Below are 16,629 nucleotides of genomic sequence, written 5' to 3' on the forward strand. Positions count from 1 at the left end.
CTGAGATAAAAATACCATGGGGTACTACCCAACATTCCTGTGACGTCACACATTCCACAAGCTGGCAGTCTGCAGTCTGGCCCAGGAGCCCTAGTTTGGTACTACTATCAAATGAAAGGTCTTGCAAATACAAACATATTTTGTTCTACAAGTGTTCAAGAAATGTTAACCGTTCTTGAGATATATGTACAAATATGTTTTAGGGGCCGACCCTTTAACTCCTAAATGGGGTCATAAACAAAAACATTTAAGGTAGCATACTGTACAAACCATTATTTTGAGCAACTTTTGTTCTACATTGCTTTTAAAAATATTTCTCCTTTTTCAAATATTAATGATCAAAGTTTTGAATTTCTGGCCCCTTGAAAACCCTAATTACGTAACATATGACTTAAGTATGATACTTTATAGATAAACAGCCCAATAATGAACATTTTTGCTTCTATAATTAATAACAAATTATTATTCAGTAAAGAGTTATTGTAAGAAGACTTTAGAGCCCTCTTGGCCCCTAATCTGAGGGGCCAGCCCCTTTTTCTTGATATTAAAGGAAAGCCCGTGTAATTTGAAACAACTTTTGCATGATATGTTTTAACAAAATATTTATACATCAAAAGATATCACAGAAAATGTGCAAAAATTTCGTGAAAAAATTTGGTGCTAATTTTCAGGTTCAGGCGAGCTTTGAGGCCTTGAGCAATTTTCATCATTGGAAGCATGGGGGTACATTTACATACATTCATCTACAATCCCTGAAAATTTCAAGCTTCTATCTTGGTTAGTTTCGGAGGAGATGCGTGGACAAAATGACCCTTAAAAATTTACAAAATCGTCAATATCTGAAACTGGAAGTGACGTCATCATTTAAAAATTTTATAATATGTAGCGCCGATCATGCTTTATCTGTCCTGAAAATTTTGTGCGAATCGGTTGGATAGTTTTTGAGAAATAGCGCTCCAAAAAAGTCAGAAAAAGAAAAAAAAGAATAACTAGAGCAAAGCTCGTTGCAAAGCAACGAGTGGGTCTTCCGTTAATAACGGAAGTAAAGCTGGAGGTTCTTGTAAGAAGCAGAGCTCTTAAACCAATAACAAGAGTAACTTAAATAAAAAGATGGTACGACTTAACAAAATCCGAATGATTTTAAGTACGAATTAACAAAAACCTTTCTGATTTCAAGAACGACTTAACAAAAAAAATCCGAATGTGTTCAAGTACGACTTAACAATTATTTTTGGTACGAGTTAATTTTACTTTGAACATTACGCTATTTTTAAACCAAAGACGCGGAATCGAAATTTCCGGAAAAATCAATTTTTAAACCCCGATATCTCTGTAATGCATCATCCGATTTGAAAACGGCTTTCAGTGTTAGATTCAGCCTTAATAGCTCTACAAAACACATTTCCATTTTTAATTCGGTCAGAAAATTCATTTTTTCGAAAAATTTGTTTCACTTCCGGTTTCAACCGGAAGTGACAAAATACATTTTTTTGGTCAAATGCCATAAGTAAATCTGCAGATTTACAATCACAGAAAATTTCAAGCCGATATAAACAACCGTTTACGAGAAAAGTCATGGACAAAATCACTTTTTGAATTTTTTTAAAATGACGTAACTAGAAAACGGAAGTGATTTAATGGCTGAAACTTTACAAGCTTCAAGGGACAATAATTTAACATAATCCCTGAAAATTTCTTGCAAATCGGTTAAATAGTTTTTGAGATATAAAGCAAAAAAAGAAGTCAGAAGGAAAAACAAGAAGAATAATAATAACTAGATCGTTCTCGTTGCGAGCAACGAGTGGGTCTTCCGTCCGATTTTTGAATAAATGAGATAAAATCCTTCACTTTTAAGACTAAATTGTTAATCACCGCAAACAAAAATTACTAGGAAAAAAAATTTTTGGTATCCGAAGCTTGAACCCGGGTCGCCTGGGCACATGTCCATGACTCTAACAACCGAGCTACTCAGACTCTCGCTCCAGGACTTTGATGCTTAATATCTCGGGAACACATCAATCGATTTCAAAATAAATTACATATTCTGATTCAGTAAAAGAGTATCTATCAACACATTAGAAAAATAAATTAAAAGCAAAAAGTTGAAAAAATCGATTTTTTATATTTCCTTCCGGTGACGACCGGAAGTGACGGCGGACGTTTTTAGGACCATGTTGCAACAGGTAAAAGTGATGTCTATCTTCACTGAAAATTTCAGCCCTATATCTTTATTCGTTTTTTAGATCTCTAGCCGACAAAATTGACTTTTAAAAATCGTAAACGGACGATAACTTCCGACCGGAAGTGATTATTAAGAAATTGAAACAGCGGTACCAACTTCAGATGCCGACACATCATCCCTTAAAATTTGAAGAAAATCGAATGAGCCATCTTCGAGAAATCGCCTGCACAAAATTTGTAAGACAAAAAAAGAATAAAAAGAACTAGATTCGATCTCGTTGCGAGCAACGAGTGGGTCTTCCGTCCAATTTTTGAAAAGATAAGATTAAACGTATCAATTCAAACATAAAATCGTAGATCTAAGCGAAAAAAAGAGAAAAAATTTTTGCGGCACTCGAGGCTTGAACCCGGGTCGGCTGGGCCATGTCCACGACTATAACGACTGAGCTACTCGGACTCTCGCTTCAGGACTTTGACGCTTAATTTCTCGAGAATGCCTTGATCGATTTTAAAACTAATTACATATTCTTAATCAGTAAAAGGGTCACTATCATCTAATTGGAAAAAATATATCAAAACAAAAAGTTGAAAATTTTTATTTTTTAAATATGCTTCCGGTGACGACCGGAAGTGACGGCCAACATTCTCTTGACCGAGGTGCACGAGGATATTGCTAGATCTATCATCTCTGAAAATTTCAGTTCTCTATCTTTACTCGTTTTAGAGAAACATCGCCAACAAAATTGACTTTTAAAAATCGTAAAACGACGATAACTTCCGACCGGAAGTGAATTTTTTAAAATTGTTCCTGCGGTATAAAATTCATATGACTAGGCATCAGCCCTGAAAATTTGAAAGAAATCGAACGAGTCATCTTCGAGAAATCGCCTGCACAAAATTTATAAGACAAAAAAAGAATAATAATAATAACTAGATTCGATCTCGTTGCGAGCAACGAGTGGGTCTTCCGTCCAATTTTTGAATATATAAGATTAAACTTATCAATTCAAAGATAAAATCATAGATCTAAGCGAAAAAAAGAGAAAAAAATTTTGCGGCACTCAAGGCTTGAACCCGGGTCGCCTGGGCCATGTCCACGACTATAACGACTGAGCTACTCGGACTCCGCTTCAGAACTTTGACGCTTAATTTCTCGAGAATGCCTTGATCGATTTTAAAACTAATTACATATTCTTAATCAGTAAAAGGGTCACTATAAGGTGTAAAAATTTCAAAGAAAAATATTAAAAAATAAAAAAGTAGAAAAATTATATTTTTGAAATTTCCTTCCGGTGACGACAGGAAGTGACGGCAGACATTCTCTTTACCGAGGTGCACCAGAAAAACGGTAATTCTATCATCTCTAAAAATTTCAGTTCTCTATCTTTACTCGTTTTTGAGAAACCCGACCGACAAAATTGGCTTTTAAAAATCGTAAAACGACGTTAACTTCCGACCCGAAGTAAATTTTTAAAAATTATCGCGGCGGTACAAACTTCAGATGACCTGGCATTATCCCTGAAAATTTGACTCAAATCGATTCAGCCATCTCCGAGAAATCGCCTGCACAAAATTTGTAAGAAAAAAAAAAAGAATAATAAGAAAAGTGAAAAAGAAACAATAGAATAATAGAAGGGTCTTCCGCTGAAGACGGAAGACCCTAATAAAAAAAAACAATAGAATAACAAGAGGGTCTTCCGTTGAAAACGGAAGACCCTAATAAAGAAAAAGAAACCGTAGAATAACAAGAGGGTCTTCCGTTGGAAACGGAAGACCCTAATAACTAATAGTTACAATATTGTTCAAAAACTATTTACATAAAAACGAGTTTTCTATTTACCTGATCAATGTAAGTCAGTTTTTTTATGTGGGAGAAATATTTTAAATCCAACAATAATATACATTTAGGACATTTTTTAAAATATTTGGTATTTACTGATATTCAGTTAACTTTCATATAAAAACATGTCAGGGGTCAACAACCAGTTCTAAGATCAAACTTTATCTAGAAAATATTACAAAAAGGGGAATAACTCTTTATCCCTTTGTAATTGAAGAACTCACAAATTTGAGTTGCTCCCCTTTGAATATGATGTTTAATCAATAAACAAAATTTATTCTGTGCAAATAGAAAAAATAAAAATCATCTGACATAAGCCCCAATTTTAAGTAACATCTTTTTCCCATCACTAAATTACAGGGTATTATAAAAGCATTCAAAAGAATTAAATACATACTGTCAGATGAGAATTTACTACACTCATACTAAGATATAATTGATAAGCCATGTAAGGGAGTATAAAAACTAATTACTGTAGAGTTTATGTACAAATAAATAATAAAAAATATAAATCCAAGTTATACACATCTCTGATATATGTACAATTGATCTACAAGACAAAAATTTCCTATCTTGAAAACGGTAGGAGGAGTTATCCGTACAATGAGGGTACCCTATATGCAATATTCTGCGAGAAAATAACCAAGTTCGACAGCTGGTATTTTTTTATATAAATTTACAACAACAAAAAATCCAAGTTTTATGCACATCTCTTATATATGTACAGTTGATTTGCAGTACAATAGGGGTACCCTTCTCGCAGCTGCCCGCCGGCGTGCCCCTTTCACCATTTCAATAACTGGATTTCTCCTTTGGAAAACTCGGTTTAAACAATTGATATCAATGTAAAATGACAAATTACTATTTAAAACAGATAACATACTGTGAAATAAAATGATAAGACAGAATAATAAGTAATTACTGTATAGTTCATATACACAGAACACAGGTTCAAATAATAGCGCGATATTTAAAACAAGTCCAGATATCGGTCACTCAGCGGATAATCCAGTTATATTAAATTTAAATTCTTCTTATTGTAGCAATGTTTCACATCAAATATGGTAACAATTGGCCGTGTAGTTTTCAAGAAGAAGTTCAACATGTAAAATTGTAAAGGAAAGATGTATGACACACACCACACGATGACAGATAAAGACAAATTGTAATAGGTGACATGAGTGACTCGGGTCAGTGCGTACTTGAAGATAATGACGTCATATTGCAGTGAGTGGTCTACGTAGCCATTGTCTGTTTTCTGTCTTCCTCTGTAAGGATTTCAAGGAAGGTGTTCTATTTTCTCCCCTCATGGTCAGGTAAAATTGGTCCATCTACATGAAGCAGAATAAACTAATGAATGATTTAATTAGTGATCAACACCAACATGATATTACTCAGATATCTGTGAGCCAATGCTCACTAGTAATACTCCCGCTCTGATGTAAATATACAAAATAAGCAAAGTCGACTTAAACAGGAAGTTGATGTCCAATTGGTACAAAAATAGATCCCAGCGTTTGGCATGCCTCAACAAAGAATGTGTTATAATTTCATGCATATGCGATAAATAGTTGCTGAGAAATTTTTTACGAAAATGTGTTTGAAAATTTAGGCAAAAAATAAACAAAAGTCGTCATTTAACAGGTACAAACATATATTCCAACGTATGGCATGCCTAAACAAAGAGTGTTTTGAAATTTAAGCACCGGCAACGATCAGTTGTTGAGAAAAATGTGACAGAAATTTTTCTGACAGACAGACAGACGGATGTACAAAAGGGCGGACAGACAGACAAACACACAAGGGTAAAACAGTATATGGTAACCCCCTCTCCTTCAGAGCGGGGGTATGATAACCATAAATGTTCAAATTGATAAAGATCTATTACAAATTTTAATCATTCATTTTTTTACATTCAGTTTTTATAGACTTCATATTAATATTTATTTTATGTTGATGATAATTCATTTTAAGCAAAGCAAAACTTGTATAACATTCCACACTCAGCAACAGACAGCCATGTTTGGATGATCACAAAGTGTGAAATAAACAGGAGTCAGTATTACAGTCCATGTGAATTATACACAGCTCAATTTCAGCTGCAGATGTTCAACTAAGTGACAAACAACATGTGTGGTTTTGAGAGCAGACTAGATTTGTACAGAAACATTTACAACCTGTCAATATCCCAGCTATCTCCATTATACGGCTGGTGTTGAGCTGGACATGGCCTCCTCATCAGTACGGGGTGTGTGTTCATCTACAACAAGTCATTAATTAGCTGTTAATTAATATCATACATGGTATGTAATGATAGAGCTACAGCTACAAATTAAATTGATTACATGGACACATGCTTTAATATTTATCTATTCAATTAAACCTATTTAATTAACTTGTAACAAAATAACTAATAACAATTACATGCCTCATTACATTAATTACAATGACCTTTAATTATAACTAACTAAATACAATGACATGTGACTGTACATCTAATTAATGAAATAGATACAGCTAACCCTGTAACAATGAGCTGTTTATATTGACAAACAATCACACAGATAAACATGTCTTACATGTATCTTATTGACTGATAATTAACACGGACTGTGTGTCTTAGTTATCTATATCTAATTAATGTGAATGATAATGACTCAGACTTACCGTCCTGTCTGGTGATATACCTGTATATAACCACCGTCTTGTCCAACCATGATCCGACCCAGAGACGGTGAGTGTTGACATCATAACTCAGGCTCCATGGTCTGAATATCCCTGATGGACTTTTCAGTAGATGTGACAGGAACTGACCGTCCCTGTCTAACATATGTACTGTTTTGGTTCTATCATCACACACCAGGATGTGTGACAGCGCGTCAGTACAGATTCCACGTGGCCATAGTTCTGATCCTGATGGATGTCCTGTGTAGGAGAAACGATGTCTTCCTCCACACTCTGTCACCACTACAGTAATTAAGTCCGAAACCACGACATCCCCATTGTTGTTCTCTGTTATATAGGTAGGTTTACTATACAGCCCCAGCCCTGTGTTATCGTTCTGTATGGTTTGTGTGAGTTGTCTACTCTGGTTGTACCGGGTTACCTTGCCTGTCTCTGTATCAATGTTATACATCGCGACCAGTAGATCCCCAGTGGACGGGGACCAGTACACACACCATGGTTCCCATGTAGAGTCTGTTCTCTCTATAAATGTGGTGGTTGTTTTCATATCCTTTGACAGTTTGTTGATGTTAGAATTCCTATCTATATAAATCAGTTCACTCTCACTGTTCACTGTGTGTAATCCTATATAACCACTCCATGAATCCTTCACACGATGTAGAGGGACACCTGTTGTGTCTGTCAACATGAGTTTGTTTCTATCACTGACCCAGACCCGGTCTGATGTCACACAGGAAATGTGATAACAACGATCAACACCTGTCACTGTAAGAGAGTGAAGTATCTCGGGGGGAGACATCAGTTTCAGCAGACACTGGTTTCCTTGCTGTGGTTTTTCTGTCCCTGTGGTTGGGATTTCACTCAGTGACTCCATCACATCAGCAGTGGCTGGATTCAGATCTACAAACATCAGACACAAACAGTCAGATGGAACAGATTGATTACAAACATCACATCTTGTATAATGATTGGTACAGCAATGTTTGTCTGTTGTAATGAATAATTATCATTATCAATTAATAATACACATATATACATGTATTTGATTAATTAATTCATTCATTTATTACTGAAAAAACATATACATATATCTGATGAGTCAATTATTCAACAGACATATAATGTATTTACATCTCAGTATGCGATGTTGATTGTTTATATATAAATATATACTTACATTATATTGACAAATGATAAAGATCACATCCTATATATGTCTGACTTGTAACTACATATTATATAATTTACAATGATAATGACTCAGACTTACCTGTCAGAGCGTCCTGTCTGGTGATATACCTGTATATAACCACCTTGTTGGACAGTGATCCGACCCAGAGACGGTGAGTGTTGACATCATAACTCAGGCTCCATGGTGAGAATATCCCTGATGGTCTTATCAGTAGATGTGACAGGAACTGACCGTCCATGTCTAACATCTGTACTGTGTAGGTTGTACCATCACACACCAGGATGTGTGACAGCGCGTCAGTACAGATTCCACGTGGCCGTAGTCCTGATCCTGATGGAGGTCCTGTGTAGGAGAAACGATGTCTTCCTCCACGCTCTGTCACCACTACAGCACCAAACCCATACTCATCAAAGTCAGACACCACGACATCCCCATTGTTGTTCTCTGTTATATAGCTAGGTCCTCTATACAGTCTCAGTCCTGTGTTGTTCTGTATGGTTTGTGTGAGTTGTCCACTCTGGTTGTACCGGGTTACCTTGCCTGTCTCTGTATCATAGTTAATCATCCCGACCAGTAGATCCCCAGTGGACGGGGACCAGTACACACACTGTGGTTCCCATGTAGAGTCTGTTCTCTCTATAAATGTGGTGGTTGTTTTCATATCCTTTGACAGTTTGTTGATGTTATAATCCTCATCTATATAAATCAGTTCACTCTCACTGTTCACTGTGTGGAATCCACATAAATTATCACGACATGAATTCTCCACACGATGTAGAGGGACACCTGTTGTGTCTGTCAACATGAGATTGTTATCATCACTGACCCAGACCCGGTCTGATGTCACACAGGAAATGTGATCACAACAACCAACACCTGTCAGTGTGAGATATTGATGGAGCTCAGCACCAGACGTCAGTTTCAGCAGACACTGGTTTCCTACGCGTCGGTTTCCTCTCTCTGTGATTTGGATTGCACTCAGTGACTCCATCACATCCTCCTTGTTGAGTGACTCAGTCATGGAGAGCTGGCTGGTGTGGAGTGTAAGATGTATCTGGGGGAGGGCTGTCTTTATGAAGGAGAGGAATTGTAGCGCACTGAATGTAAATTCTGGCTGTATATATCTGAGTTCATATTCCTGAAGGCAGACAATATGTCTGCTCATTTCTATCATCTGTTTTAAACATCTGTGTTTGAAATCAAAATCACAAAACACATTTTTCATGAAATCTTTTCTCACTGTGTTAATGAGATTCTTCAGTGTCTGGGCCTTTGTTAACATCTCTGATTGATAGAGGGAGAATTCTGTGTAACAGGTTTTGAAATCAGTTTTGATCTGTGGCAGGAGAACAGGTCTGTAAAAGAGAGCCTCACTTCTGATGGTGTGAATGGTTCCTCTGTGTTGTTGTTGCTTTGTTTTATAGGCTGTTTTAACATCTAGTTGTCTGTGAGTTCTATGTTTTCTGCAGTGGAAACAGACGGGGAGTCCACAAGGTTCACAGTACTTTGTATAAACATGGCTTGGATGTCTCACACAGATCTCTTGTGTTGGGATGTAGTTGATTTTATCACGGTGTGACACAACATCATGGTCTATTGTTTGGAGATCTTTTACATGGTTCTCTTTACACTGGGGACACAGATCACACGGACACGATACACAATGGTACTCTGTGTCCCCGGGACACTTAGAACACTGATGTATTATATACTTGGAGCTTGCTGTGTCCATGATGTGGCGGTCTATGTCTTTGAATCACAACCTGTTGAATAAAAATAATCTGTTTTAGAATTATGCCACCCACATTCTTTAAAAACTATTTAATGATATAATGGATTTATATAAAATTTTGCGTGTAAGGAATATCTAATTTAAAACAGATTTTATTCTAAAATATATTTTCCATTCATAGATAAATGATGGTATACTATTATCAAATAGCAAAAACACTCAACCAGTAGATATTTTTTTAACTCCAAAAACTCTCTCTGACATTCTCTGCTAAACATTGGTGAATACTTTCCCCCTCTCCTTTCTCTGTCTGTACCATACATTCACTGCTAAGAATACTTTCTCTCTCTCTCTTTCATTCACTGTTATCTCTCTCTCTCTCTTAAATATGTACTTTCTTTATTTCTCTCTCTTTCTCTCTATCATTCAATTTTTGATCAACATGTACTCTTGCTCTCTTTGTCTCAATATTTCTGACATTCTTCATTAAACATACCCTTGCTCTCTCTCTCTCTCTCTCTCTCTCTCTCTCCTCTCTCTCTCTCTCTCTGAAATATGCACTTTCTCTTCCTCTAGATCTCTTTCAATCACTTTTCTGAGCAACATGTTCTGAGGTTCTTCATTATATTGACTCTCTCTCTCTCTCTCTCTCTCTATTTGTGCTTGCTCTTTCTCTCTCTCAAACTTGTTCTGCAAAACATTTACTTTGCCTCTCCTACACATGTACTCTCTTCATTCAATTTACTACTGATATCGCCTTTTTATTTGCCTCAGACTTTCATCGAAACACGCTACCGACCTCGGAAAATCAAGTTTGTTGAATTTACATCGAGATCGAGAGTCGCCATTTTTACATGTAAACAAAGTGCACCACATGAATTTACGGGACTGGTGATGGTGTTTAAAAGATTATCCGAGGCAAGTGAACAGACGATATCAGTTGTAAATTACATGAAGAATTTAATGGTACTAATTGTTTTCACAGAATTTGCGTATAAATAAGGTAAATCAGTCGAAAACTAGCACACGTTTTTCTACCCAATAAATATACAATATTTTCAATGGGTTGCCCTATCGCTCTCCGGTCTGTCAATTTTTTTCCCCGGAGAGCTACAGTTCTGCAGCTACTCTCTCTCTCTCTCTCTCTCTCTCTCTCTCTCTCTCTCTCTCTCTCAAAGATTTACTTTGCCTCTCCTACACATGTACAGTGATGTACTCTATTTCTCTTTGTTACACAATCATTCTCTCTCTCCCTCTGATAAACATGAACTTTTGCCTTTAGTCTCTCTCTCTCTCTCTCTCTGAAATATGTACTTCCTCTTCCTCCTTCCCTTTCGTGAGCAACATGTACTCTTGCTCTCTTCGTCTCTCTTCGTCTTCTTCATTAACCACTCCCCCCTCTCTCTCTCTCTATCTCTCTCTCTCTCAGACATTTACAATTTTCAGACATTCTCTGATAAGGAAATACTTTCTGTGTCTATTTAAGGAATAAGGAATCATTCTTTTAGTATTATGAGGTGACAATGTCGGTCGGGGCGTGGTTAAATCCAATAGAACCCGAAGGGCTTTATGATAGATTTGACCACGCTCCGACCAAAATTATCACCTCATAATATTCAAAGAATATTTCCTTATTAATAGTTATATTTACATTATTTCCAATTTGTACACTTTAAAACAGCATAATTTAAAACCACTTTTTTTCCGTGTAGCACATGCTATGTATTACTGCTTGGCGCAGTCAATACCATCTCTCGGTTATGCTATAAGACGCGCCCATTTTGTGTCACTCATGTTTTATGAAGTTATTGGGTTTTAGGGTTCAAAATTGATTTGTAATGTTATCACAGACAAAGACTGTTGAAGATGTAAATATTTATCTCTCATGCAGACTTATGTTCTCTCTCTATCTCTCTTCTACATATGTACTTTCTCTTTGTTTCTCTCTCTATCTCTCCTTCAATTTTCTGATCAACATGTACTCTAATGCTCTCTTTGTCTCTCTATCTCTGACTTTCTTCATTTAACATACTCTCTCTCTTTTTCTCTAACATTCACTGTTTAGCATGTTCTCTTGCTCTTTCTCTCTCTCTCTCTCTCTCTCTCCAAAATATGTACTTTCTTTTTCTCTTTCTTTCTCTAATTCCCTTTCCTGACATTCTTCATTAATATCTCTCTCTCTCTCTTTCTCTTTAAACATTTTACGACAATTTGAGACTCTCTCTTTCACTTTTCTTGCAACATGTTTATGAACTCTTGCTCTGTTTGTCTCACTAACATGAACTCTCTCTCTCTCTCTCTCTCTCTCTCTCTCTCTCTCTCTCTCTCTCTCTCTCTCTCTCCTAAACTATTGTACTCTTGCTCCTCTGTCTCTTACTTCTTTAATATATTTAAGATGGAAATTTTTCCAAATTATATATGAGGTCATTAATATTAACTACTGGCTTATGACATATGATTGGCTATCCCCCTAACCCTGGCTAATTTTTTGAATCTCCCCAGGAAGATAATCGGACAATATCACAGTCCTGACATTTCTACAAGGATATGTTTTTCTTGTTTCAAATCAATCATCAAATGGGGATGAGGGCAATAGTTATATTGTCAGTTCATTGGTAAGAAATTGATGCAGTCCTCAACATAGGCCTTCGGGCAACAGTTCTTACCCCAGGACTAACACAATGACTACTGTCCTCATACCCATTTAAGAGATGTATACTATAATGTCTATGAATGACACACGACAACGAACTTGTGATAGCAATGGGTCTCCTGAATGACTCAGGTGACCTAAAAATACAGAGTTTAGCTACATAATAACAATACATGACTACTATACCGCATATATTCTTTCTTTGGTCAATCAGGCTACTGCATCCCATTACACAAGGAACCTGTAAAGAGACCACAAAATATTACATACTGGTATATTCTAAATAAATATTTCAGTGACAATATCATATCAATTTCCATTTGTTCAAACTCAGATAAGTAATAAAGGCCAACATTGATTCATGAATGTATTTACATAAACATTTAAGATGATATTGTCCTTAAGTTCAACCTAAATACTGTACATTTTTAATTAATTGCAAGAAATTAATAGAACATCTCATGGATTTCAAAATCTTGCTTTTTTATGAACAGATGTAAACTAAATTAAAATTTGGCATTCATTATTTTATACTCACACGATTTGATGCAACACTTGTGAAATTTAAATATGAAGAACAGTTCTTATCCCAAGACTAACACAATGACTACTGCCCTCATACCCATTTAAGAGATGTATACTAAAATGTCTATAAATGACACACGGCAACGAACTTGTGATAGCAATGGGTCTCCTGAATGACTCAGGTGACCTAAAAATACAAAGTATAGCTACACAAACATAGTGATATTACATGAATACTATATAGCTACACAAACATAGTGATATTACATGAATACTACACCACATAAACTCTTTCTTTGCTCCATCAGTCCACTCTTTATTGATACACAAGGAACCTGTAAAGAGACCTTAAACTATTATCATGATTATACTGTTATTTTCTTAATACATGTTCAAGTTGCAAAATCTATTGTCTTTTTCAATAAGTTTATAAGAGTGATGTAGAGCAAAATCAATACCATATAAAGACGCTATGTTGAAGACAAGCTAATACAGTGAAGATGAGTTAATACAGTGAACTCTCCGATTCCCGGTCTTCTCCGATTCCCGGTCACTCCTATAAGTTTCATGTCACACTGTAATGAAGCACAAAAAACTTTATAAATACACTGATCACTAACAATGGGCCTTTCTGTATTTGATCAGCAAAAAAATATTTGAAGGTAAACATTTAAAGTCCAAGAAACGAATTAGGAATCAAGCACTTTAGAGATAAAGATTTTCGCACATCTTTCACATGCAACTTTCATTATCATGATTATTTAGCAGTTGATGTAAAAGTTATGATCGAGTATCAATAGTTGAAAAATATTGCACATCCATTCACTTATAAATACATGTTTTATGTCAACTGAACAACTGTTCATAATGATAAGTGCTCAACATATTTACACTCACTAATTAATCAAACTGAAGGAGTTGCTCAAATTGCAGGTCAGTTCACCTGAAACATATGTTTTGTGATTTTACGATATCAAAAGAGGGAGAGAAAGAAATTCAACTAAGTGAAATTCTCAATGTTGCTCTGTCGTTTCTATTTTGAATTACTATATGTGTATATCACTCTAACTATTTTTAGAATTGGTAGGACAACAAAGTAGTTCCTTTAAGCAAAATAGTTTCTATACTTGCAGAGTGCATATACATTTATCCGGACATTTTTAATCTGAGAATGCTTGACACATGTCAGAGAAGAATTTGCAATTTTAAACGCAAGTGTCAAAATTAAATAATCATTTGAAGGAGAGAATTGAAATTGCTTGATGTACACCCTTTTTAAAACTGTGAAATTCCCTACTTGAACTTTCATTTTCAGAGTTTTTTCAATACAGACGAATTTTACCGGAAAACGAATCTGATTTCACACAACAAAATCTCAACAGTAGAGAGATAATTGGACGAGCTTTCATTCAAGAGGTCCCTCGTTGGTGAACAAAAATTAGGGCCGGAGCTATGAACCAGAAAGTTAACATTACCGCCTTTGGAAAATGCATTAGTGGACTTTACTCATAGACTCTTATTTACATTAAGAAAAAGATCCCTGTTTCTTGTGCATCAGTAGTTTTAATGTTTTTATCGTGTTTATCTGAGCGGCAATATCTTTACAATGCTGCAAGTAGCTGCAGGTCTGAAGCTCCCGATCTGTAAAACATTGGATAAACAACCTTGGAGCTACAGTGCCACTCATTGAAAAAATTGCATATTTATTGCGCAGAAAAACGTGCTACAGACTTCAGCTATGCAACCAATGAATAAAAATTGTGTTCTAAAATGATTTCCTGACATTACAGAGACCTTGAAGTCACATGACCCGGAAATGGAGAAAAAGACTCAAAAATGGGGAAGCCAGGCCTTGTTGAAATTGTTGAAATACCTTTGTTCCCAAAAAATGTTTAATATAGCTCAGAGAGAGAGAGAGAGAGAGAGAGAGAGAGAGAGAGAGAGAGAGAGAGAGTATAGTATACACAGCAAAATGTGCCACATACGTTTCACATACGTTAAACATGTGTGATACGTATGTGACCTCACGTACGTTTAACGTGATTTAAGTACCGCGTGTGTTTAACGTACGTTAATGAACATATGTGAAACGTATGTTACACGTGTGTTAGACATACGTGATACATTCCATACGTTTTACGTATGTGGATCCAACGTACGTTTTTCACATGAATTACATACATATCACATGTAAATGCTTAAAATTAAATTACTTGAATATTTTTAATTTTTCAGTTCATTCATGATATACTTCATCTTGCTGCTTGAATCATTTCAATTAATTACTCAGTAACATCAGTGGATCTTTGGAACCATTCATTTTGCATTTCCAGCTACTTGTTAATCTAAAATTAGAGTTACAGAAAAAAGACATTTTCGAGATTAAAAAATGAATTTAATTCCTTGAATGATTACATTTAGATTTATATTGTTGTCATTCTTCTGTGCTTTAATAGTTTCTGGAAAAAAAAACAAAGAATTTACCATTAAATTTCATTTTATGATAAAGTAAAATTTACAAATGCCTCGGTTGCTTTTTTATTCAACAATATTGTTAAAGAATAACAGGATCCATTTAGATTTTATTGCAAATACATTACAACATGAAGAAAGTTTACAATTCTTTTATTTGCAAGCTCTCAGAGAGAGAGAGAGAGAGAGAGAGAGAGAGAGAGAGAGAGAGAGAGAGAGAGAGAGAGAGAGGGGGGGGGCAAATAGAAGGTCAATCACAAGACAAAATAATTTTTTACCTGTAGTATATTCATCCTGATTTTTGTCCACCTCCAACTTCTTCCTTTTTAATGTTTTGCCATGACAATGCTTGTTTGAACTTCTTTCTAAAATATTACTATAAACTTAAGTACATACAATCATTTAAATACATGATAAAAAATATAATTTATACATGTAAAGGGGGGGGGGGGGGGGGTGACTGGATACATGCCTGCATTAATCCTTATCTAAATTGAATTACCTTAATCTGTCACTAAATTAGCAACCACATTGCAACTGTCTGAACTTCGCGAAGAACATTTGGATCCTGGATCATTCATTACAAAATCTTCAGGCTACATCAAAACAGATCTTTGAAACTTTTGTATCATATCCATTTGCTACAAATTATAATACGTGCATTAGATAAATAGATATATCAAAATTTTACACTTACTTACTAAGAAATACAAATGTAGGTGTCATGCAACAGATTATTATTAATGATCCTGAACACCCAGTGACTTCTACTTTTTTCAAAAAACAGTCAATGACAATGTCATAGAAATCCATACCATTGAGTTATTTATTAGGTTGAATTTGTATGGAAAAATTTTTCCCAGCGGTGTTGATGACCCTTAAAAAATGGTTGAAAAACTGTGAAATGCAATGGTATGTATACTTACATTATTCAAAGAGACATCTGTCATTGACTGTTAGCTAGTTGATGTCCTCTTCCAGGGATATGTCAAGCAGCCAATGCATACCTATAAAAATGTTTCAATTACCATGCAATAAGAATACAACTTAATAGAGGCAATTCAGTAACCATTTCACTTAGTTGCAATGGAAGACCTACTCGTTACTTTGCATAGGCTTTGCTCTAGTTTTTCTCTACTTTCAATATTTCAGTTTTCAAATGCGTCTTATCCAAGATCGACATATATTTTATGGGTTTTAATAAGTATTGATTCTTCTAAATTAACTAAACCAAATAGCTGCTTAGTTGTAGCTCTCTGGGGAAACATCATTTTTATCGTCATTAATTCTACATGTTTACTCTTTTGCCATCGGTAATTGTACGATATAATTTTCAAATGCAAGTAAAT

General features: G+C 35.4%; 1 protein-coding gene and 1 pseudogene across 1 annotated transcript in view; both read right to left on the bottom strand.

Moving 5' to 3' along the window:
* The window catches only part of LOC128171010 (uncharacterized), a 555,905-nt gene that overhangs the window by 530,994 nt on the left and 8,282 nt on the right, over positions 1-16,629 (bottom strand). The window contains exons 2-3 of the mRNA XM_052836772.1: positions 13,267-13,383; positions 13,089-13,143 (exon numbers count right to left, since the gene is read on the bottom strand). The gene's annotated coding sequence lies outside the window, so the exon portion shown is untranslated. The remainder of the gene's footprint in view (positions 1-13,088; positions 13,144-13,266; positions 13,384-16,629) is intronic.
* On the bottom strand, positions 6,214-7,616 carry LOC128171019 (uncharacterized; annotated as a pseudogene).

Source organism: Crassostrea angulata, chromosome 2 (genome assembly GCF_025612915.1).
Source record: "Crassostrea angulata isolate pt1a10 chromosome 2, ASM2561291v2, whole genome shotgun sequence".
NCBI lineage: Eukaryota > Metazoa > Mollusca > Bivalvia > Ostreida > Ostreidae > Magallana > Magallana angulata.